We start from the raw sequence: 25828 nt of genomic DNA on the forward strand, positions 1-25828 counted from the left end.
GCATTCGGCATTTTTCTGCAATATCAGATATAAACAAAATATTATTGCTGTTAATCTTACTATTTGGAATTTTTACACAATTACATGTACACAAACAGCTACTGGGTCTTTTTTACAGCTACTGGGGGAACATTTCCCCCCTTTTCTGATTGGCTAATATTTCAGTAAGGTTAGGCTTATATCACCACCTGTTACTTTACTCTTGACAGTATGGCCAGATATTTTTCAAAAATGATGCTCATGTGGCTGTGGCTCTGTAGAAAAAAAAGCCCATCCATCCATCCATCCATCCATCCATCCATCCATCCATCCATCCATCCATCCATCCATCCATCCATCCATCCATCCATCCATCCATCCAACCAATTCAGGGTTGCAGTTAAGCTGGAGCCTATCCCAGCTATCATAGTGCAGGAGGCATGGTACAGCCTGGGCACATCGCCAGTCTCAGGGCTGGCAAAACCCCTCTTTAAAAAAATGCCTGTGTATGTGTGGACACACAGAGGTTGTTGCTAGGTTAAAACCCGCGATAACTGATTACACCATAACCATGTATAACTAGTTACCTAGCCATGCAACCTGCAAGAAGGTGTAGTTTTTTATGTCCACCTTGAATTAAGTCTGTAGCATATTAGGCATAAATGCCAAACACAAAGCTTCTTACCTCCTTCCACTGATGAATAGCACTACAGGGCTGCACGGTCTCTCTCAGTGTTCTGGTGTTATGATTGTGAGTGTGGTGTAATTTAAATATTAAATTTGTTTCAGTAATGTTTCCAATTACTTTTGTATACAGCATGTCATAAAATAATTCCTCATGCTGGACGCAGGCTATGAGAGTTATGTGCAGCTAAGGTAACTCTTTTTTATATTTTGTGTAGTTGTGCGGGTGACTAATTGTGGCAGATGGTAAAAAAAACATCTTTCCACTGCTGCAGTGGTGTCACGACGGCTTTGAAGGTCTTGATTTATTTACAGTTTCTCTGTTTGCCTCTATGCATTTTGATTTTTTACAGTACCAATGCTACCTTCTTTTATTTTAATCTTTGGATTTGTAGTTGTTTTATTGTCAGCTGTGTATTTTTAACAACACCTAACCAGTTCCATGCCTCTCGTTTAAGTGTCTTGGTTTTCTTTGCACTGATTCAATAAATAGAATCATTGACAAGTTAGTTTAATTTGTTTTATTTACATATTGCCAAATCACAACAATCGATACCTCAAGTCGCTTTATATTTTAAGGTAGAGGTGTTAAGACCCCCTATGGGCAAATTCTTTGGCAACAGTGGGAAGCAAAAACCCCCTTTTAACAGGAAGGAATCTAGCAGAACCAGGCTCAGGGAGGGGCGGGGCCATCTGCTGAGAGCGGTGAAGAAAGGACAAAGACACGGTGTGGAGGAGAGCCAGAGCCACTCTGGTCTTGTCATAAAACATAAAACATCATGCAGGCTCATTTCCTAGTCCAGTTATATAATACAGCACAGTCACCATAGACCTAATTATGATATGTATTGTATGTATAGGAGTGTAGTTGGATGGACGTTCACACGCACAGGCAGAAAACTAACAGGAAGGTCCCGTCTGAATTGAAGCTTGCTCAGGTGCCCAGTTGCTCCAGTGCATCCCACTCTTGGGTCTTATCGTCGCTATTTTGTAGATTATTTAGAATGCGGTTAATCTTTAAAGTCTTTGAAGGATTACTAAATAATTCACAGACAGGCCTGCATAAATGCAACACCACAACAAATTTTAAAGTCACAGTAAAATAATAACTAGTGGAACAGAATATGTGGGTGAGAAATACAGTTGTTATAAATACAATGTTATGAATGTACAAAACATTTTTAAAAAACTCACCAAGTGACTTGTAAAGTCAAATCATTTGCAATCTTCCAACTCTGTAGTTCCTCTCGGAGGTTTTTGGAGGAAGCTCGAGCTCTTCTTTGCCTTTTTACGCAACCTAATCACCTTAATACTTTCCTAGCAGCAGCAGCCTGACGGAGCGAAGATGAGCTGATGAAAGTAATAAAGTTGACTCCAATTTTCAATCAGAAGTAAGTGGACACAGAATCTGTGATGAACGATTCTTGCCATAAATTTATTTACAACCCTAAAAAATGAGGACATGTTATAGAGAATTATCTTCATTAACAAGAGCAGCAAAGTATCCAACATACAACAGATGATCGGAGCGCACGGTGTAGTTCTCAGACAGCCCATGTAAGTACACATCTGAAGCAGATCTTTCAAGATGTTAAAAAATGTATGAACAAATTGCTTTACATAAATTAATACCAAGATGTATATAAAATGAACAACAAGGACCTTCAAATTCAGAATTATTCTGGAACAAAAATACAGTGAAACACAACTACACTGAAAATGATCAAATATTTAATCCAAGAAGGCAGAGCAAAATGAAATATGATGAAAAATGAACATGTAGTACACCGCAGTGTTCTTGGATTTACTGCTTGTTAAAGCTTCCACTGAGGATTAGATCTTTTCTTTTTTTAAAGATGGTTGTTTGTACATTTTCTAAAACTTGAGTCGGTGCAAACACAAAGCAATTCTCCTAAACATTTGAAGCAGAACAGATGGGCCTCAATCCAAAGGTCATGTTGTCATATCACAAATGGACTTATGATGCAGACATATGTGGCAGCTCTTTAGAGCTTATGAGTCATGTTGTCTGGGGTGGCAGCTAAACGCTAGCCTTGCTTGTAATCCAGAGTGCTCAGCCTCCTTTGGGAGAAACTGCAAACAGCACCTTGTCAGAGCACATAAGCAGTAACCTCAGCCACACACAGAGCTTGTTAACTGTAATCTAAAGGAAACATATTCATGCAATATGTGATTTAGAAAGAGAAATTATGCTGAGTGAAATCTATTCTTATGCTGAGCCACATTTGTAAAGCTAACACACTTACACATTCAATATTCTTAAAGGAAAATTCCTGAGTAGGTACAGAGATTAAAGTTAATATTCTGTGCTTAGTTTTCATGTTTGATTAGTATTTAATAACTTTAACCTCAGTAAGGAATGTTTAACGCCCAGTATCAAAATGATCAAACACTGATTCATGGGAACTAATATTTCTGGCGGGGCGGGGCGCTTTCCTGTAATTACCACAAGTAGTTGTCACTTTTCCATATGTTATATATATGTTTTGCATGTAAAATTCACAAAGTGCCACAGACGCTCTCGCTATAAAATGCACTGACTCCCAACACGAGCCTCTTTGGGCCCAACCTCCTTCTGAGCATCTAAAATTCAGGGTTTAATCACAGTCTACAAATATCCTTAATCCCTTCCACAAGATCATTCTATAATCTGCAAAAGAAGGACAAAAAGTCTACTTCAAGATGAAGTCAGTTGTAATCCTAGCATATTGTGATGTATTAGAACATAGCATCAGACAAAATATTCCTCCCTTATTATGTAAAGCCCCCCTCTTCCCTTCTTATCAATAACACAATGCACCGTTAGAGTAAATATAACCGAAAGTCACTTTTTGGGTTTTTTGATTTTAATGAATGAGCTCCACCCTGAATGTTTCCTTACACGTGGCCTCCTACTCGTCCTTTTCCATCTAACGGTTGCACCTGTTTTTAGGCAGACATTAACAAATCCCATAATTTGTGCATAAGCACAGAATCTCAGTGCGCTCTGCGTAGCTGCTGCTGTAAAATATCAGCATTAGCCTGGATTTCACTGGGGAAGCCACAGGGTTTAGTACTACTGTCACTTTATAGCAGAGAGGTTCACATATTTGTCCCCGTGTCTGTGCATATTTCCTCCAGGTGCTCCAGTTTCTCCCCACAGTCCAAAGACATGCAGCTCAGGTTAACTGGAGACAATAAACTGCCTGTAGCACAAATGTGGATCTGTCTACTGCAGGGTAGCACAGTGATGGATTGGCAGGTGCTTTTCTCCTTTCATCCAGGGACAGGCTTCAGCCTTTCCACAAAATAGGAATTAGGTACATGGTGGATGACTTTCAATAGTAAGTATTGTTTGACACATGATGGTATAATGGTGTAAGTCACGTTTAGTAAGAATTGGGCTCAGGACAGAACCTTTGCATGTTGTACTTTGTGTTTTTAATGTGGACACAGAAAAAAAATATAAAGATAAATGTTTAATAAGTTGAATAAATTAAAGGTTTGGTTAGAATCCTTGCTCCTATATTCTGAAGTAAAAGATCTGCTCATGTTGTGTAGCTACAAATGTTTTCTTAAAGTATGCTTGTAGGAAACAAAGCACACAACACAAACAACACAAAGAAGAAAATATCTTCCTGCTTGTAATTGGACTGACTGTTCTGGAAACTTTCTGCTCCCAAGAGTAATGTCGATTTTATTTCAAACAATTTTTTGAGCACCCTGGATTCATGTTTTTCATAATAATGGATAGTATGTGTATTCCTCGTGTACATGTTTCAAACTATTTGGTTTGTTAATTTATGCTGATTAACTGATTCCTCGGTAATTATGCTCAAGTAATTACAACATAAATCTTTTGTGTGTGAATTCCCTGCACAAAACGTCAAGCGCAGATTCAGTGACAAAGATGACACATTAAAAAAACAGATGAATAATGTTTAATTTTGAGCAGTACATGTAAATCAGAAATGTTTCTGGGCAACAGAAACATGAGGGGTTGAAAAAAGGCCTCAGCCTCGCTTGAACTGTCTATGATGAGGAGCTCAGATGGTCATTTTTAGAGCAAGGATAAAGGGTCCCGCTGGGGGTCTGAGTGCACAAGAACCCATCTGCAGGTCTATTGAAAAAACAAAATGGCAAAAAAGAGTCTGCTGAGGTGGGCTCATCTACATTCCCCTGACACTGTGCAGGAGCCCTGGAGGACTGGCCAGGACATAGGAAGTCATAAATGATTTTCTTACCACCGCAGGTCCTTACTGTTTCAAGAAAATGACCAGAACGTATGAGATAAAAAGGAAACGTGTTTTGAAGCCCCAAGAGTCAGGAGAACGTGCACGACAATGGAGAGCACAAAGAAGCAAGAAGTTATAAGTGCAATTATTGTAGTTCTTATTATTCTTTCTCAGTGTCTGAAAGCTTATGTTAACCATGAAGCTATGCAGTTCTCTATTGAAAAATTACCAAACTGCATTTTGTAATTTTGGTGTTAATTATTAACCCAGGTCATCAACCTATTACTTTGTAAGCTATTGACAAAGCCTGCTGTGCGCCCCCTCCTCCTTCTATCCCAACAAACCCAAATTGAAGAATCATTGAACAAACTTTTTCATGTAATCATATGCATATTTTATTCATGTAATGATATGCAATCATAGCTAAATCTTTCCGTGTCAGCAGTTCCTGTATGCATGGCCCAAACAGAGTTTCCTGTAACAGAATAGATAAACAGCGTTTGCCAATAAATATCAGAATAAGTGGCTTAATTTAGGACGCTCAAAAATGCACATTTCCCCTTCGTTAAATCCACGGTGCATTTCCACCAACTTAATTACACAGAATCCTGTGCCCTACTTATATCTACACACTATGGTTCCTTCTCACAGGGGGGTCCCAAGCAGGCAGTTGTAATAAATATCAGACTCCCCGTGAAAAACAGCTTACCCAACTATGAAGGCGGTAGCTCCAAGATGGCTAAGCTGCTCCCAAAACAGTAAAAGCTGTCACGTATGACTTGTGTGTGGTGATGAATCAGCTGGAAACTAAATCAGAACTGCTAAAAAAGAGAAATTCACATCCACTGTATCATATTCTAATAAACCACATTCCCTACCAGTTGGGGGGGGATTATGACTGTCCATTTGTCTAGGCCAGGCCACCACTGTTAGGGAGGAATTCTCTCTTTGTGTCTGCACCATGCAAAGTTAAAAGCGATGGTGGTGACTGCTGTAAGTCATTTGTCTCTGGTAACACTGGTTTGTAGGAAGCTGGGACCTCAGCTCTAGTGGATGATACATTATTGCTATCACTTGGCCTTGTTTAATTACATCCATGTATGGGGTCTGGTATCATATTCTTCAAAGCATATCAATCATGGGAAACTTTAACCAAGGTCCAAGTTATTGTGTCATATAATCCGGTGTTTGACAGAATATGTGAAAGAATATTTCAGCAATAACTTAAGAAACAGTATGGTATCTCGACAGCTAATCCATTAATACGGTTTATCGCAGCCGCAGAATATAAAATGAATTCTCTGGCTTTTTCTTGAACTGCAAATGAATAATGAACAGCACATGAATGTAGATATTCCTTGAAAAGCTTTTGAAGAACATCTACTTTTTCTTCGAGTGTGCGGTTTAATTTTAGCCTCGTGTTGTTTATTAATCACACTTCCTTTCATAGTTATCACCGTTAATTTCGCCGCACAGCATTTTTGTAAAAAACAAAAATGCATTGAAGCACCTATAGATAATCCCAAAGACATAATGCCTTTCTTTGGGCTCACAGAAATTGTTACAGCCATATATGTTTATTTAGGACAGTAACTTCAAATAGATGCATGTGGATTCATGATCTTGATAGATTTAAGTGCATTATTAACTTTGACACGCACACACAGACATATTTATATACCTAAACCTTGTGATAGATGCAAAGAAAAATTCTCCTTGTACCTACCAATTAATACTTAATTAGTACTTTTACATTTTATTCATAGTGATTTTTATTGTGCAATGGACCTAAATTCCCTGCTATGCTTTACGTGCACAGAGTGTGGCTTATTACATTGCTAGCTATGTAATCATTTTATATTTATATATATAATATTTACAGGTTAAATGCATTATAATTGCTGTGGTGTCATCCAAATATGACTTTACTGGGATCAGATGACAAGATCAAAGCAATTCTTCAAACTGAATTTGCCAAACTGTGTTGTACAGCCATTTGTGTTTGTGCTTATTTTGCCCCCTGTAGCCAATCCAGAGACACATAAACAAACTGAAATGAGCTCTGCATGGAGGCTGATACGTCTCGCTATAACCCAACGCTACACAACAACTTAATGGGTATTTGATAGACTTAATAGACTCATATCTGGTCTGAATTTATGACTAATGTGTTGTAGCTTCATTACTAAGTTTGCTGAAGAAAAGCTGAAACTCGGATCAAACCAAATATTTTTCTGACATGGCAGCACTCTGGGGAACAGCCGGTGTGTGATTGTTGGCTTCTCTGTAGTTTACATATTGTAAATCTAAGAAATTCAAGCATCTCCCTCTGTTAACACAGTGTGCAGTTATGTTGGGAGAGTTGTCCTGCAAATGTTTCCTTCTATTCGCGCGGGCCATTTTTCACACGCAACGAGATCCTTGTGTATTTGTGCAACAGTTCTCTTGTCTACATTCGGCAGCTGCAATCTTAAGTCAATGATTTTTTCTCTTCCTTTCCCCAGTTGATGAATTGAATAGGAAAATCCCTCTATGTTTATCCAGGGAGAATATCTCTCAGAGTGGCAAAAATGCAACAAATCCACAATGAAAAGTAAACCGAACCAATCTTTCCCTAATCTCTGCTTGAGAGTAAAATAAAAACTAGATTTTGAGTCTACGTCCTGAGTCAATCGCTCCCCGGATGACTAATGTGTTGCTGGGATAGAAGCTTTGCAATGTGCGATGAAATCTCGCAGGGCCTTTGTGGCTCTCACTTGCTGGACATCCCCATTGAGACAGTAAAGAATAGGTGGTCACAAGGTATGGGCACAATGAAACAGAACTCAGGGACTAGAACAATTGCTTAAGCTGTCAGAGGGTGACAGAAACTGTAATTAATGATATTTTCTATTTTCACGGAAGAGAATGAGCAGCTGACAGAAGCATTATTAATGAGAGCTGCCTTGTTGAAGGGAATAATGGCAGTTTATTAGAAGCAAGACAGATTTAACGGATCTCTCTCAAACAAAGGCTTTAGACACATTGAAAAATGGAGACAATCTGCCTTAAAGATCTAATGGGAGAAAATGTTCAATACAACAGAAATGTCTGTATTGTGATCATATTCTTTTTCCCCTCGAAACCATCTGTTAGGCACGTCAAGAATAAAAGAATTCATTTTTGTTTTTTTTCCTTGATTTTAAAAGAAGTCGCTTATAGCAAAGTCTAACAAAAGTATTTTATTTTTACTATCGCTGCAATTAATCTACAGAAACAATAGCTTGACAGGTACATAGATGGATATTCTTAGTGTTAAATGCAAAACTATAGCTCAATGTCTAGTGAAACTGTCACCTATTAAATCAGAATTATGCTGTTAGAGTGGTTTCCACTCTATATCGAGGATTTCCAACATGATTTAGTATCAACAACTTTGTAAAAGTATACTGCAGAATTTATACATGTGACACAAAGGTATCGCACTTTTGGAAGATTTATTGCGTTCTACTGAATAACATTAGCTTTCTGTTTTTTTCTATTTAGACAGATGTTGTTTAATAGACTGACACAAGTAGGGCAATAGTTTCTATTCACCAATCCAACCAATCACTTTGAGAAAGCATGATGATCCCATTATTCCTCACAGTGTCTCGCGGATTTAGGCAAGATATAAGTATTTTTGAAGTAAAGCAGATAATGGCAATATTACCACGGGGTGAAAAAGATTTGTGTAACATATTCTGGCAGTGTTTCAACAGATACTCCACTGCTTCATTCATTTCACTGGACTGAAATATGGCTTCGATGTGATACTACAGGCATATTCCACTGAATAGACGTATTAGATGATTTCCAGAAATGAAATGATATCTCCCCCCCGAACCTATATTCAGTTCATGTAATTGATTCTCATCCAGCAAGTTTGACTGTATTATGTTTGTTTGAAAAGTTAAAAGAATTCGGCTAATTTCTCCCCAACCAGGCAATACTTAACCAGATTAGAGTGGCCACTTCAAGCTTTGTTGATGCATCCAAGTGAGGCAGGGCAGCCCAGCTGCAAAAGCTGATCAAAAGAGAGAGGGGGAATGTGATATTAGCATCAAGTGCTTCAGCGAGTGACTCAGACAAAAACATTGAAAAAAACATCATTATTAGACACTTCCTTTACCCATGTTTGGAAGTGAATATATCTGTTTGTCAAGCAGCTGTGTGCATCCATACATGGCATTGATTCGTACTTTAACCAGCATTATAAGGCAATTCCTCTTTTCCTTTTTGCAACCCCTTATTGGTAATATGCTAATGACATCCGCTGTGATTAGTGATTTTCTTCTAATCTTTATTCCACGGTGGCCTGAGCAATCACAGAGGTAGAGCTTCGAGATTTCGAGCAGTGAGCTTCTTCTGACTGCTCTTCCCGTCTGCCCCGACTTGATTTAATCTGAATAATAACTAAAAATTTGGATTCAAAGGCCACTGTGGTGCACCGATGCGCTTTTGCGGATTCAGGAAACACACTCAGAGGGAGACACTTTTTGGCCGTCTTAACCCAACCTGTTCTGATTAAAAGGTGTTTAAAAGAGGAAATCCTGATATATTGCTACAATAATGCTTAAAAGGCAATGTGTGGCATTTTAAAAAATCATTTGGGAAACATTTATTGGACCATCTTTTCATCCTACAGCCCATGTGTCAAAGTATCCTTGGGCAAAATACTGAATGCAGAGCTGCCCAAGGAGTCCGTCAGACAGTGTGAATGTTAGATAAAAGGGCTTAGGTACAGACAAAAGCGTTGCACTTTTAGTAGGATGCACTAGTTAATTTTACACCGAGCACTAAATAGGAAACAGAAATAAACACTGCCTGGTAAGACATGTAACCACTGTAAACTTTGGTTATTTAAACTCAGAGACATCTGTACAGAGACATCGTGAACGCAAGAAAAAAAGTCCTGTGGGGATTGTGGGGGTACTCTAAATATTTCTGTGGTCTCACACTGTTTCAGGCGTTTCAAGCCTTGTCCATCAAGAACACAGAAAAAAGGATTATATGAATTTTCCAGTTAACTCACACCGTTAACCAAAGAGAAAGTCCGTTTAAACTCCAGCTTAGAACATTTAGGAAGACATCATTACAAAGTTCACCCCTTCCCCAAAGCCAAGTATTGAAATGAGGTCTGTCATTTATTCTAGTAATTGAAATACTTTCAGAAGTTTCTGTTGAAGTCTACCTGTAATAAAGTGTCTTTGAATGGAAAAGACTACAGGGTGCACTTACCAGTGCGCGTTTGCATTGAAATGCACTTGGAAGCCCTCCCTAATTGGCAGCCATCTCATTTGGCTTTGATATTGCACACCATCATCTGCATGAGCAGAACAGGCCATTGTCTGGGGGATGAAGTACAGGTGAGTAACAGGCTAATCGTCAAAGACAGCGCAGGCAATGCTGGGTTCAACATGAAGCCATAAAGTAACTCCAAAGTAGTGTCAATTACAGCTTATATTCATAATAAACTGTTCATCCCGGCGATGTTTCGACTCAGCTCGGGATGAACTGTGTTATATAAAGTGGTAATGTGGGCAGTAAAATGTGACTTTAGACAGCGAGATCCAAGGACCTTCTAATTAAGAGCGCCATCTTCGAGACATCATGTGGAGTGATCTAATGGTGAGTGGCCATGCATGCTTTTACCTGGAGTGTGCTTTATCTACCAGTGCCTCGCAACGGGACCTTAGACCAACCCGTCTCCTGCTTTAGTGCTGAGGTATGAACTGCACGGGTCCTAGCAGCCATTCAAGGACCATTACAACCTGAGTGAAACGAATGGGCAAAGTGTTTATGCCATGTAGTACAAACAGCGTCGCCAGTGTGAGCTATCATAGGTGTATCTCAGCTTTGGATACAGCCATGCTGCTCCAGAAGGTGTGGCGATAGAATTCACACCACCTGCAGGAGTGAAAAAGACCTCCTGCATTGTTTCGTGATAGGGTGAATTCATGCTATTACAGTCATGCAGGTTTCATCCTCTCTTTAGCAGTCAACTATAACCCATCTCAGAGATGCTAGGTGCTAATTACAAAAGGAAGAACTTGGAAAGAGAAAGCAAACAACGGAATCCAAGATAAAGGATTAAGACAGGTGCCTAATCTTCTGTTTTGGATGTTTTGGGCTTGACAGGCTCAGAGCTGCACATCCTCCTACTTGTAGGTTCATACATTTCACTCTGAACCTGTTGCTAAAAGCAGTGATTAATCATTTAACTTTCCCACAGTCATCCTCGGAGCTTCACAGTGTATGAAAAGCATTAAAAAAGAGTCGCTGCTGGTGGGACGTGACAAAGCAACGGCCCACTGACTTAACTCAAATTAAATGGACAATTTAAAGCGAGCAGAAACAGAGGAGGAGACCGTGGATTGCTATTTTCATATTTTGATATAATTATTTTCAGTCCACTAGAGAATAAAAGCAGAGAAACCTAAATTAACTCCACGGTAAGCCCCTTTCTATTCACCTTTAACCCCCTTATATTCCATGCTCTAAAATATCTCCGTAAACAGCTTTAAATAAGCACTGCTTTATTATTTTCTTTGCAAAGGTTTGTCAGACATTTGCACAACTATGTATTGGTGTGTCATAACTCTACTGAGGGTTGAAAAATGGATTTAGTTAAGTGCAGGAAGTATTATGTTTAGCTCAGGGCAAAGTGTTCTGTTGAGTTATAGCAGCCGATTACCCACAGCTCTGGTCCGAGGACTACATGGGGTATTTGTTTACACCAAAGGAAATGAAACTATTTCCATTTAACTGCCCTGATTATTGGCCTCCTTTGCTTCATTCCTCAATACATGTGAAATGTTTCCTACTGTTACAATGGGTATCTTTGCTCTGACCACAGCAAATAGAGGAAAAAAAACCCCTCTGAGCGAGGAAATAAAAAAGGTGTGTATTACGTGAAGCATTGCGGACGAATCCTGTTTTCCATTATGTCTTCGTAACCGAATGAGTTTTTATGCAGAGGTGCTGATGCAATTAGCTGTTCCCCTCCTCACCGTGTGCCAGATCGTGCTTCGGTTTCAAAGAGTCAAAGAAACACTATCTTGCTCCAATTTCTGGAGACCTGTGCTTAATTTGGCCTCCTTTATCTAACAGAGTTTTTCTTTTTCAAACACCATGTGGTTTGCTTTTGGTTGAATCCAAATAATGGACCACAATGGCGAGCAACCGGGGGCTAAGAGACTGATGTTTTAACTGTGATACATCCACATTTTTATCTCCCACTTTAACAAGTATATCCTTAAGAAACCCCACTGCTGCAGAGACCATTATCTATGTTTCATGAATAGAAAAATATCAATGCTGGAAGCAGAGAGAAAAATAGAAATGTGGCCCTTGGTTTTTGAAAAGAGCCGAGCATTAGGTTGAGCTTCTGCGACGTGCGTTGGAAACACATATTTTAGCCACGTTTATCTCCATTGCTTGACAAAAGTACTGACAAAAGCTCCATATCTTGATTTCCAAGTGCATATACAGTATTTCGGCATAATCCCTACCAGGAGTGAGTGCCGCGCAGAGAGATAGAGGGAAGGTTGTGGGCAGTGGAAAAAACGATGAGGTTGATCCCTCGTAAGCTGGCCCATGGCCTCAACCCTGCAGCATTTATCTGAGCAGCAGTGGTAGTGAATCCATCACCAATCGCACAGATAAAAAGACACCCCTGCTGTCCCTGATTCTACTGCCCCCTTGAGGAAACAAAATGACAAAGGTAATAAATGCATCCAAATGCATCATTACACTCTGCGTTCAAGGTGGTTGTAGGTATCAGTCATTTTTACGAGGCTCTTGTAAAGCACACACTTCAGCTATAAGTGAAATGCTCTTCTCTGCTATTTTGCAACACAGATTATGTGACACGAGTAAAAAGGCAGGCACAGTTTATTCAAAGAAAACAGACCCTGTGCCTTTAATTTTACACACACAGTGAAGTAAAGACAGAAAAAGTGTAAGAAATACACCCCCGAAATCGGTGTTTCGTTTTTTATTGCTGTGGCCATTGTCTTACAGCTTCGGAACAAATCTGCGGAGCAAATCTACAATCTACTGTCTCCTCAATATTAAATTGTTACCCACCAATTACGCGGAGCACAGATGCTTCATCCAATCGGCAGCTGGTGTGCTGTATATTTCCGTTAATATTTCACATTAGCCTGTAGCGCTACATAATACCAGATGATTGCTTGTCTGTTATGGTATACGATGAGAAGTGTTCGGGGCTGCTAATGTGAGACGTCTCTGTTTACCACTTTGATGGATGGCCTCCCTGATAGGACCTGAGTTACGTTCAGGGGTGTCACAGGAAAAAGATGACAGATGGGCCCAGCTGTTTAAGATATCGACACTTTGACCAGACCATGAAGACATTAATCACAGCATGACTAAGCAGCACGGTGGGAGAACGGGTGACTTCTCTTATTAAGACACAAGTCGTGATGGTGGGAAAACCCTGCGTAACACACCGTTCAGTGATCAGAAGTTATAAATATTATGGCGAAGACAATGCAGAAGCGACCCAAGGAACTTGTAACATGATTAACCGTCACCAGAGATTAGGGGCCAGTAATAAAGATAAACGGGGGGCTGTTGATGCTGTAATATGATATCAAGGGATGGCAGCTATCCAAGAAGTCAGTGTCACAATGAAAACGAGGGCACTAATGGCTCTTTGGGATCTGAAGACTCACTCGCACCACGTTGTCTCGTTGATAACACACAACTGGTACTAGTCTCGCCGGAAAAGATGCTGCCATGTTATTTCTATATTGTGCCTCTCGATTAAATATTTATCCACCTTGAGAGCATCACCTTGTAGTTTGGTTCAAAGACATTTATCCCTGCTACGGTGATTTCTATGATGATCCTCTTTGATACTGACAATTATTTGAGATGATAGTTTCTGTGTTGATATGTTTCTTATACATGTGATAATTACAAGGCAGTGATTGGCTGTGTTTTAGCTAAATATTAAGATGCACAAGTCATATTTAAAGTTTATTTAAACTTAAAAATATTTTGGGATTATTTTACTGCAGATTGATTACAGTGCAAAACTTTTCTTCTCCTGTCATAATTGATGTTAATTTCAATGCCTCACAACCTGCACAAAAAAGTGACAGAAAAGACAACAGAAGTCTGGCTGACAAATTAGACTTGAAATCGTTCATTAACATAATGTCTAGAAGTTCATTAATAACGCCGTTTTAAATTATTCATGGTCTTGTTTCACTAGATACAGCATGTTTCCTCCTGCTGAGCTCCACATCTCAATTGGCTAAAAATGGTATAAAAAAAAAGAGATGTGAGAGAACGAGGGGATGAAAATAAAGGAAAAAAATGAGAGAGAGAGAGATCACAATGCACACAAAGACAGGTCATTATTTCAGCACTGCGGGGAAGACAGTTAGACACTACTTTGTTCTGTTCAATTTGACTCTGTGCGACACAACATGCAACCACAAGCGTAAACCAGCGTATACCTTATTTCAAAAAAAACAAAACAACTATGCATGTCATAAGTATGACTGTTTGACTACCCACGGAGCTGTGTATTTGCTGCACAGCTTGGTATACTATGGATATCCCACTGTTGTGATCAAATAGTTACTTGGCTAGCATTCGTGAAACTATGGTTTCACACCAGCTGTACCGCCGTTTCAGACATTTCAAACTTTGAAGCAGCTCCTAGCTGTTTGTGCTAGCCTACTTTGCCTTTCACCTTTTTTCTCACAGTGATTTCTACATGAAATGAACATCCTCACTGGTGCACGTTTCACTTACCCAGAAAAGCACAAACCCCCCCCAAAGTGATCAGTTTGCTCGGATCTTACAAATGCTTCATTCTATAGAAAAGCACTTTGATGCTACAGAACCCAGTGTCATCAAGGACGGCACTAACATAGTAAACAGCAAGAAACACAATGTTTCTTTCCTCTTCCTGAACTGGAATAAAAGGGGATCTCATTTTTCTTACCATAAATATTATCTCTGGTAAGTAATTTTGTGACTACAATTTGATCAGACATGCTTAATATTCTATTGAAATGCCACAGGCTTTGGCAAGCGCCCACTCAACATACCTGTGCAAAGGAAAGCCATCTTATATTTGAAATGCTGAATAGTGATGAATGAATGGAAAACATATCTGCATGATTTTTCTCTCAAACATAGTTTCATACCGGGTGCTTAGCAACATTGCAGCTGAGCAGATAAAGGAGGAGGCGAGAGAAATCCTCGCTGACAGCTGCTTTCTCCAAGCTTCTCCATGTTGTAAAGATGTACCCTCAGAACTGTATTGAAACAACTGACCCCATTGTTCCCAGTGTAATTAAAGAGACCACAGCTGAAAACGCTGGGCCACATGGCCAAAAGGGGCTTTCCACACTTTTTCAGCATGCTGTCCACTGTAACATTATGAAGAGCGACGAACAAAAGCTTCTTAAAATCAAAGACTCCATAACATTTTAATTTATGCATATATGACCTTTTGTGTTGATTTCAAATTCTGCTGCATAAAGAAAAAGAGGTCCATCTTTCACGTTGAAACAACGTCTCAATAAATTTGCACTTGGGACACTAGGCAATTGAAAATGGCCCATTTTTTCTAATCATAAGCACTGCATGAGACTACTTGGTTTTTGTGTTTAGATTTCGTTTTAAAAATGCTAAAGCAGATTACTTGTATTTTTCTCTTTTGTCAAGCTTAGGGAAATTTGGAAATTTGAATAAACAGTGAGCAACTCTTGCAACATACAAATTTGTGCTGCCATAAAGGCTCATTTTCAATTAAACTTCCAATCTCATTTATCATCGTAAAGGCATTTCTCCCTGATTTAACTGATAAATCTCAACAACTGTAACACAGCTGTGTTATGGTGCTGCACAAAATTTCAGTGCCTGCAATCACGTTCCACTCACTCGTCCATGAGCCTCTGTCTGCAGCAGCTGTAAATCGAGTAATTTCACAGTAGCATGAAAAGTTGAAGACAGGCTTAGCAACAATGTCAAGCGAGACACGGAATCACATTCATCTGCCGCTGTGACTATTTGATACATATCTGCTTATGCTTTGAAAACAGACACTATATTCCTTCTACAACCTGAAATACAGAATGTCCTCATTCTGTTAGCCAGATAATGACCCGTCCGACTTCAAAACAGTCTGTTCTAATTAAAGTCCTGGTCCAAAGCGACGCTACATTCCAGGGGCAGCAATCTGATGGAGCGCATGGATTCACATGAACCAGGCACCATCACAGCAGTCTTTGATCTCCAAGGGATTCATTGGATGTCAATCATTCAGCTAAGCTGGTTTTGATTTTTGGTGCACATTTGTTTTTGGAAATTGTGAATGTTTTGTTATTTCCACTAAAGACAAATAGTATGGCATAAATTAGAACGATACAAATTGTGCATGTGTTTATTTGGAAAATTAAAATGAAACACTGAATATTTTGGCTTCACCAGTGGGAAGAATGGTTTATTGCAAAAAGTCACTGATGAGATGATTCACATTTTTCTGTTCCCATAAGCTTATAATAGTCTTTATTGGAGCTTTTATTGTTCTAGGGCCATGCATGAGGCACCTAATACAAATAACAAGTCTATAATCCAATAGACATGTAATACATATTGTGAACAATACAAAGACAAATACGAGTTGGAGTGACAGCACTGTACGTCCTTCCAGCTGTGGCCTAGCTGCAGCTACTGTTAGCATCTATTAGTCGTGTTTCTGGAGCAGGAATGTAGCATCAAAAAGAGGCACTGCACACTTGTCTCTCACATACTGCAGTGGATTTGTCCTCCTGCTACTTTCAGTTTGAACTGACTTTTTACACTATTTGCAGGTCACAGTGGTTTGTTCACACTGGGACAATGGGGAAAACTGGAATAACACCAGTGCCTTCAGGTATCATTGGCTGTTTCTCTCAAAGTGTGATTGACAGACAAAATAGCACATGGGGCATCTTCAAGAAAACAGCAATAGCTTGCATTACTGTTTTGACTCCAAAGAAGTATGCTAGCATCGGACTGTTTGAAAGACGTATCACAATTTAGCGACTGTTTTTTTTAACACTGTCGAAAAGAAGTTGACAGGTTTTTAGGATTCAGTTAAGGTTCTGCAAAGAAAGACATTAAAGCACAGAAAGTACAAACAACAGATCTACATACCAAAAGCCCAAAGCACATTTGCCAAAATGTTTGGGCTTGGTTTTTGTTTGGGAATGTTTCACATGGCATTTTGCACATTATAAGAAGATTTGATGGAGGATTTGGTCATGAGTGAAAAGGTAATTGCACCATTTTTGGTAAGGATCCGACTTCAAGACCACCGCAGACATGGCAGTTTAATTTCAGAATGTTCCAAATTACATTTTGCACATTAAAAGAAAATATGATGGAGAGTTTGGTCATGAGTGAAAACAGGTGCATAGTTTCTTGGATTTGGCTTCACCTCCGATGTGGGAGTTTAAGAAAACTTTACGCTTGGGATTTTAACCGCCATGGTAGTTTCAAGAGTATAATTGCAAAATCTGATAGCATTTTGCCAACATGATGCTTCTGCAATATAATAAAACGGTGATCAGTCTGACTTGAAATTTGGCACAACTCATCCATGTGCTTTCCCAGGAAGGATAAAAGCAGCAATCAGCTGAGCAGGTGTGCGCTGATAAATATCTGGACCAGATGCAGTTTTCTAAATTTGTCCTGTTTAAATAAAATAATGAATTTAGAGGGCTGTGCTGTTTTGGTAGATGTATGTACTTTGGTTATTAAACTTGAGTTCATCTGCTGCTTTCGAACAAGTAAGGTGGTGCTGCTTAAAACCCATTATTGTCGCCCTGTATCTGCAGACACAGTGGTAAAAATGTTCTTTGTAAAGGCGGTTGCATACTCGAGCCCGTCATCTTTCACTTCAAGGCAAGGCTATGAAAACAGCTTCATAAATGAGCAGTTAAGGTTCTTAACAGCTTTACAGCACACGTTAAGATGTTTGCCACATAATTACATACTGCGGTGATTTGAAAATAGTACACAGCGAAATTATAATTTTTATCGCCTGTCCCCTCCATTCCTCAGAGGGTTTGTCATTCCGTTAAAAGAAATGATACCAAATCCCTCCAGAAGAAAAACAACCGACTGTGAACCATTATCAGACAAAAGAATTGTTTTGACCAGTGCATGAAACGCCACAAGTTTAGTTCTCCTGTCTTCTGCACACACAGACGTGCTCCTATGCAAACACCAGTTTGAAAACTAAAATCTATATATTCCATAAATTAATGGAATATATAGAGATGAATGCTTCTGAAATTCTAATGACCATTAAGAGTCCAAGAGGTGCTACTATTTTCTTTTGGGAGGTTTGAATCCCTGAAGCATAAAAAATGAACATAACTGCTTAAATGTGTTTTGTTGATTTTCAATGAATCAACCAGCTGTGCCTCTGTGCCCAACTCACCCAGATGCCAGAAACTGTTACGAGGTGGACAATACTTCACTGTTCTGTGATTAGCCAATACATCAAAGTTTATAACCTACCACATCAATTTTACTTGGGTAGGTAAAAAAAAAGGAAACTGACAAAAGCACATAGTTGCCACGCATTTATCACATCTATTATAAATCAGCTACATTTTCATGTTCACTTATCTTTAGTGGAACATTTTAGTTTTCCAAACCATATATTTCCCATTCTGTTATAATCAAACCATTCCTGTTTAATCATAACTTACTTTAAGTTGGTGTTTTTTCGTTGTTGTGTTTCTTGGATGTGGACAGAATGCATGGTGGGCCTATGATGTTTGTATTCACCTCCAGCACCGGTTAGGACGCAAATCATACCCATCACATTATGGAAAAGTGCTCTGAGCTAGTTTTGATCTTTCGATATTTAGCCAAGGTTATCTTTGGCCAAATGAGACTAAAGTGGAGACGCTACATTCGGAGAAAACCAAATGCAGCATATCAGCACATCTCACAGTGGAGGGCCAATGATTTGGGCTTGTTTTTGCACCCACAGGAGCTGCATACTTTGCAGTCATTGATTTAACAGTCAACCATGAACTCCTCTACACCAAAATATTCTAGAGTCACTGCAAGGCCATCTGTCTGGCAGCTAAAGCTCGGCCCGATTCGGGTCATGCAGCTGGACAGTGACCCCAAGCACAGCAGCAAATCTGCAACAGAATAGCTGAAAATAAAGGAATCAATCAGTTGTAATTCCCCAAAGTCAAACTTTAAATCGGACAGGATGTTGTTTTATTAACTGCATAATCACCAACGTACCTATAGTTACGCTTTAAGCCAAGCAATTTTGGACCCCGAACTAACCATCCAGTGATCTTCCAAAACCACAATGTGAACAGAATTTAACAATTGTGATTATTTCACAAGTTAAACCCTTCACTATCATCACACCTGTCCATGCGTTTTCATTTATTGTACTCATCATAAAAAGCTGTATTAAATGTTTGTGTCAAATTTTGTCTGACGCTGACTTTTGCAGGTATTTGAATCAGCCGGAGATCAAATTTGAAGATGTGCCAGCAAGTGTGAAAAAAAATGTTTCTTCCAGTGTTGCTTCACTTTGGAAAAGTCAGTTTCAGCCACCTGACAACCTAAAGTACATTTCTGTACAACAGCACACAGACAGGCTCTTATATGTGTGTGAAACAGACAGATATGTCTTAATATTAACACTATGGAAGCCACCTTTACAATATGGACTCCCACGTGCTAATGAGATCACTTCCTCCTGCCCAAACTCCAAATTATCACCGTGTCACTGCAATTGATTTGAAATAATGTTATCCATAATGTTACAGCAAGGATTGATAATTTCAGCAGGTAATAGACCACTGCTACAACAACCCACACATTTCATTATTTTTAATTAGACCCACCTTTTTAGTCCATTAGCACCAGCTGCTACACCAGTGTGTTCAACTTGTGAACCTCTTTGCTGCTGATTAACATTACCATCCTCAGACTAAAGGCCATCCTGTTTTTCAGCATTTTCCAATTCAGGAATAATGGAGAGATTTCAGCCTTTCTCCCCTTCACAGCATACTAGATGGGCTGCCAGTACACCAAGGGACTAATAGAGACACAATTCTGGGCAATTTGCGGTACCCCCTTACCTGAATCTTCGCAACAGGAAACAAAACTATAACTCCCAAGCAACTCCTAAACAGAGAACATTCATTGTCAACACAGTTGGGCTATGAGTCAACCAGGGACTATTTGCTGTAGGCCAGCTCTTGCCATCCAATAAGTGAGCATCGATAGCAAAATCACCTCTGCATTAAACAGTGCAAGGGGATCTGGTGATGTTTTTTTATTTATTTATTTTTTCTCCCACACGGTGGGAAAGGTGCTGAAAGGCTGTAAGAACAGAGTGTACTTTCAGCTAAAGAAAAAAGATGGGACGTACAGACAATTGTTGTGAAAATTATGATAGTTTGTGATATAATCACAAAAAAGGAATGGTTCCTTTCAAGCTTTGGACACAAAATCCCACATTTAGGAAATATTTTTGAGTCCAAAGCATGTACTTTTGAAGTGAAAGCAGGTAGCTGTCACCATAGCAACCAGAAAAGCATAATTTTTAACAGACTGGCAAGCTCTGTATTTTATTCCAAACCATATTTTTTCTAAACTAAACCAAGTAGCTGTTGATGGCGAAACCAAGCCAAGCAACATCATAGAAATACAAAAATCATGTAAACGATGAGTGTAAAATATTTGATGTGCATGAATAGGGCTCGGGTCTGATGACTTGCTCCTCCGCCATCGCTCCAGCCTCAAAAAACTTTTTCCTCTCTCTCTTGTCAATACATATTAAAGCAAACTGATGGAAAGTTGTGTTCAGGGACATGAAATTCTGTTGGGAATTTTATGCCCAGCAACACAAATCAATAGATTAAAGGTTGAGACTATTTCACAAACTACCCCGAGGCGGGGTTACATACACAGTGGTAGCCTGGCCATCAACAGTTACTGATTCCCAAAACATTACAATGATTAGGCAGAAAAGCAAAATGCAACTACACAAAAAACTGTAACATGCCAAGAGACCTGTGCTATGAAGCAGGGTTTAGGCTTAGTGGGGTAACTTTAGGGTTAACATCCTATCCTGCTGTGGCGCAGGTTATGTTCGTGAATAGTGATCGACTGAAACAGGTATGACTCAACAGTTCTTTGGAAAACTGCAAGACTTCTTGGGCCGCAGTGTGCAGATAGGTGACGATTTTAAATAGTGATTAAATTCTTTATCTTTCCCTGATAACATTCATTGATTTTTTTTTAATCATTTTTGTCCTTGGCTGACAGCATGTTTATTGTTCTATAACCATTAATATGTGACTGTAAAAACAGGGCACCATCAGGCCTTAATATCAATAGACTCTCTTACCCACGTCTAAACATCAATTTAACCTCCCAAGACCCGAACTCTTCCTCGGCATTTTTAATTTCTCTTTCATATTTGGGCTGATTGGGACCTGATGAATGTAAAAACAAAGAATTACTGGATTTTTTTTTTTTACCTAATTTTTGTTTCTAAGAAAAATAAGAGCCACATATGACAATATTCGTTTAAAATTTTGATACAACAGTAGTAGCATAATGTCCTCGTAACTGCATATCAGGCCCTTGTAGAGCAAAATTGAGTATTTTGGTCTAAATAACCCAAAATGTGATGTCCACATATGTGGACGCCAGGTCCTAGCAGGTTAATGGAATAACAGTATAATCCATCATATTCTTTTGTGTCTTAATGATAAACCTCTAATGCTAATACTATCCTAGTTTTAAAAGGTTAACACTTTATTAATATACTAGGCCTTTTCTGGTCTCATTGACCAAAACACTTAAATTGCACACACATGCAGTACACAAACTCACACCGCTCCTTTGGCTTCAGCAGCAAATTAGCTTTCGGCCTTTACTATGTGTTTAACGTCTTCATATTTCTATAATTTTATAGTTTTGTCTTAGTAAAATCAGTTGGTCAGCTGCCACTGTACTAATCAGCATTTCCAGTTAGGCACATGAATGCACATTTAGGTAGTTTTTATATATGTTTTATTTATCAAAAAAAGAAAACAGCCCTCCAAAAAAATTAATTAATTAAAAACCCTGAATTTTATGGATTATATGTCATCTACTGGACAGCATCTTTAGTTCGTTTTTTGTTTTTTTTTTTTTTTGTTTTTTTTTACAACATTTCATAAGCTGACAAATTATCCTGGTTATGGCACTGCATTTTCCCCTCACATCCGTACTTCTTGTGTTCCAAAGAAAACAGACATACATTTCTGGTTTTAGTCTAAACAAACCGATTCAAGAAGAATGTAAGCATTCATTGTCAAAAGTGGCATCTGTTTGCTGTACGTAGGCTGTAAAACCCAATAGTGTGACTGCTGCTCTATGTCCGGGTGAGGTCAGCGGAACAATCAGCTTCACCTCGGGGAACGGCCTGTCATCACCTGTGTAGTTTCTGCAGCACTAAGAAGCAATGATGTTTTAACAGCAACTGCAGTGGGACGTATGGATCTGGCAGACAGCAGGTCACTGTGACTCTAAGGGAGGTGACGGACCGATTTCTGCGGTGCTGGATGGAGTATTTCCCCAAAACAAAAGCCACCACTGCTTATGTTGGAATGAGTCTTGTGGTAGCAGTGTGTAATATCCTCAAGTTGTCTCTTTTTTAAGGCTTCCTCTGTTATATTGTTTATTGCATTATTTCCAAGACAGTGATGACATTAATTTGCTTTTCTACTTGGCCCTGTGAAGTTAAGCAGTTTAATTTCTTTCCATTTTTAGGTCCGACCCTTCTTTCATCTTTGGAAAGCCCCCCAGGGAGATGTGTCTCTGCTACTGACCTCTCTCCTGTCTTGAACATGAAAAATCTTTCTGCATACAGGCCTGATTATGCAAACACTGAGTCCGTTCCTCAAATGGGAGATGACTTGAACCTGCATAATTTCCTGAATATGTATTTTTTTTTTTTGGTTGGATGATGAATAGGGAAACATGTTGTTGCTCATACCTGCCCAACTGTAGCTCATCCTTCTTCCTGTTACCTTGGGCCTAATTTAATAACCAAAAACTCACTCAGCCAACTGTGATCCTACTGTGCACCCTGATGGCAGAAATATGTGTAAACACCTGCACTAATTACCTTCTCAGGCAGATTATTTATGAAATGCATTAAAGCATGTGTAAAACGATTCATTGGTCAGAATTCGGAGCAATTTTTCACTCGACCATCCAAATATCTTCCAGCCCAAGGGAGGCAGAGCACGTTTCCAATGAAACTAAACGGCATTATCGCTTCGTGACTGTTTATTTTCAGGATTGTTTGCGCTGTGGAGACTAAACACGATTATCAAATAGACAAAGATGAGGATTGCTGTGTGCTTTAAATCAGACCACACTGATTGTTTATGTTAGATGCAATCTCCTTAATGTGTTTATCATCCTGTGGACATTGGAGGCTTTTTCTTTTATGAATTTGACTAAATTCAGTTCAGACAATACCTATTTCTTAGGATCTGTATCTCTCGTTAATAACCTTCGCCTAGATATGCTTCTTAAATATTTTCTTTCATGAAGTTTGTCAGACTGTATTGACTGCACTGCAGGTGCTGGGTAGAGGACAAAATTAGCACGGCACTCAGCCTTGAGTGTTCAGGAGGACTAATTGAGCCAAAACTTCTCCGAGATAGACATCTCTGATTACATTACATCAGTGAAATATTCTTGTCTCACAAGTGTGCTGATACTGCAACGACAATGAACGAGACAAACCTCCATAATGATTAACAGTGGGTAATGATTTTACATATCTACTAATTTTCCATGTTTGGTTATCTTGTACCAGAAGTTACTGGGAGGCAGCCAAATTGATCGCGAAAATTTGTATTAATTTTCAAGCGTAATGATGAATGAATCAAATTTGAAGAGTCTAGTCAAATCCATTACTATCTCATCAGTGAAAATGACAACAGATAATAGATTTCCAGACCCCGCCGTTCAATTGGTGAATCATTTAATATAGTTTATACAGTTTAATTAGATCCACTGATAGCCTTTCAACAGACACAGAACGGTAGCAAAATCTCGCATCACGCCCAGTTAAAAATGTAAAATCTCAAACGAGCGCTTCACTTAAGCTACTGAAGGTTTTGCTTTACTAGAAAGGGTTTAAAGACATTTAATGACAAACAGACAAACCTCAGCACAGCTTCCTAAAAGGAAGGAGATTTAGCCACAATCTAAGCCTCTGACTGCGAAGATGGTGGCGAGACTCAAGTTTGATGCCACTGTGCGAGAAACACTTTTTATTTCTTCAATGAGATGAAAAGAGCTGGTTATCTCAAGCCGATCTACGGGAATGAGATCAGATCGATTCACATACTTTTTCTGGTGCATGATATCAGCACACTTCCAATTAGTTTATGATAGGCTACTACTGTTTGCCATGTGCACCAACCCACTGCCGTGCATCCCTAAATGCTGGAGCCACACTGCTAAGAACTGCTGAGCATTCAAAACAAATAAACAGCAGCCGGCAGTTTCGGTTAATGACAGCACGCTTTAGCAAACCTTGTGAGCAGAGTCGCGTTGAGTTGTTTTTTTTCTAAATTGTGCTTTATTTTTTTTACATTTGAATATCAGGGCTGATTGAACAATAAACTGATGTTTCGCTCAACTGATAAAATCAGAAAACTGCAAAATCAAAAAGTCCTGTGACAACTGAGCCGCTCTGATGTGTGCCAAATATATTTAAATTGCTCTACTTCTTTTAATGTTGGTCTACTTTATGCTAAGACCTCGGTGCTGTGTGTAGGGGGGGGATTTTAAAGTATTGGGTCAGCCTTGGTTGTGGTAGATACTCTGGTAGAGTGCTAATGGACTGTGATCGGGATTGGGGGCAAAAGTTGGGATGGGAAATCCCTAAAATCAATTTTATACTCAAGGGCAATCCAAAAATGTATGCAGCACCCAATTATTTAATATCTGAATGTTGTAGAATCTTAAAGTCCCATTTCCTGCTAAGGGCAGCAGTTACTGTACTGCAAATCATGAAAATGTGTTTGCCTTGACTTTGCATTTATTAGCTGGGTTTATTCGTGCTCTAGCAGGTGACAGCTAGTCGGATGTGACAGAGTGCAATATTATCCCTCAGACACAATCTCCGCAATTTCAGACAGCTACATCATGAGAGGATGATGTCTTTGAATTATTGATGCATTGTCAAGGTTGAGTGCATCATGCTTTTTAAGGGACTGCGAATACAAGGAAAGGGCTTTTTTTAAGAAAAGGAATACTTCAAAGTCTAACATCCCACAATTAGAGAGATATTAGTACACTAGAACTATATAATGATTACCCCATCTGAGCACAGCGAGGCTAAGAGATGTAGCTTTTGATGACCGCAGAGAGCCGAAGAAGGCGACTTCTGACGGATCCTTCTATCTTCGCCTTGCAGTTGTAGCATTTGATTCATGAACGCTGTGGCTCATGCACAGGAGAAGTGTTATAATTAACTATGAGGGATAAATGCATCACACAGCGATTATCCTAATTACTTGAGATATTCTGGAAGTTCACTATAGCATCAGAGCTCTTCTCTGTGTATTTGTTTCATGTGGGTCCCTTGGAGACACTAAAACACAACCGCTGTTTTATTTAAATGCAGAGCACCTGAAGTTGAAGTAATTTATTGCATCCACAACTTCATTTACAAGAGGAAAACATCAGTTTCTGCTTGCACAGTTTAAAGAGTTGTGTCACTTAGTGGAGACTCTATTTATTTAAAAATCTATCTAATTGCTCTCACACAATTCGCCCTGTATTTTTAGCGCTTGTAACCCAATCGTCAC

The 25828-nt window shown here is 39.2% G+C and overlaps 1 long non-coding RNA gene across 3 annotated transcripts in view; it reads right to left on the reverse strand.

The window, feature by feature from the left end:
• Nucleotides 1-353: 353 nt before the first annotated feature.
• Nucleotides 354-25828, reverse strand: part of LOC102292658 — a 67106-nt gene continuing 41631 nt past the window's right edge. Inside the window, exons 3-4 of one of the 3 annotated variants that reach the window (XR_006054582.1) lie at nucleotides 10572-10690; nucleotides 354-10267 (exon numbers count right to left, since the gene is read on the reverse strand). This is a non-coding gene — a long non-coding RNA (uncharacterized LOC102292658). Of the gene's footprint in view, nucleotides 10691-25828 lie in introns of all 3 variants that reach the window. The other 2 variants (XR_006054583.1, XR_006054581.1) reach the window with 2 other exon arrangements.

Source organism: Haplochromis burtoni, unplaced genomic scaffold (genome assembly GCF_018398535.1).
Source record: "Haplochromis burtoni strain Fernald_Lab_line unplaced genomic scaffold, NCSU_Asbu1 Contig_5, whole genome shotgun sequence".
Lineage (NCBI taxonomy): Eukaryota > Metazoa > Chordata > Actinopteri > Cichliformes > Cichlidae > Haplochromis > Haplochromis burtoni.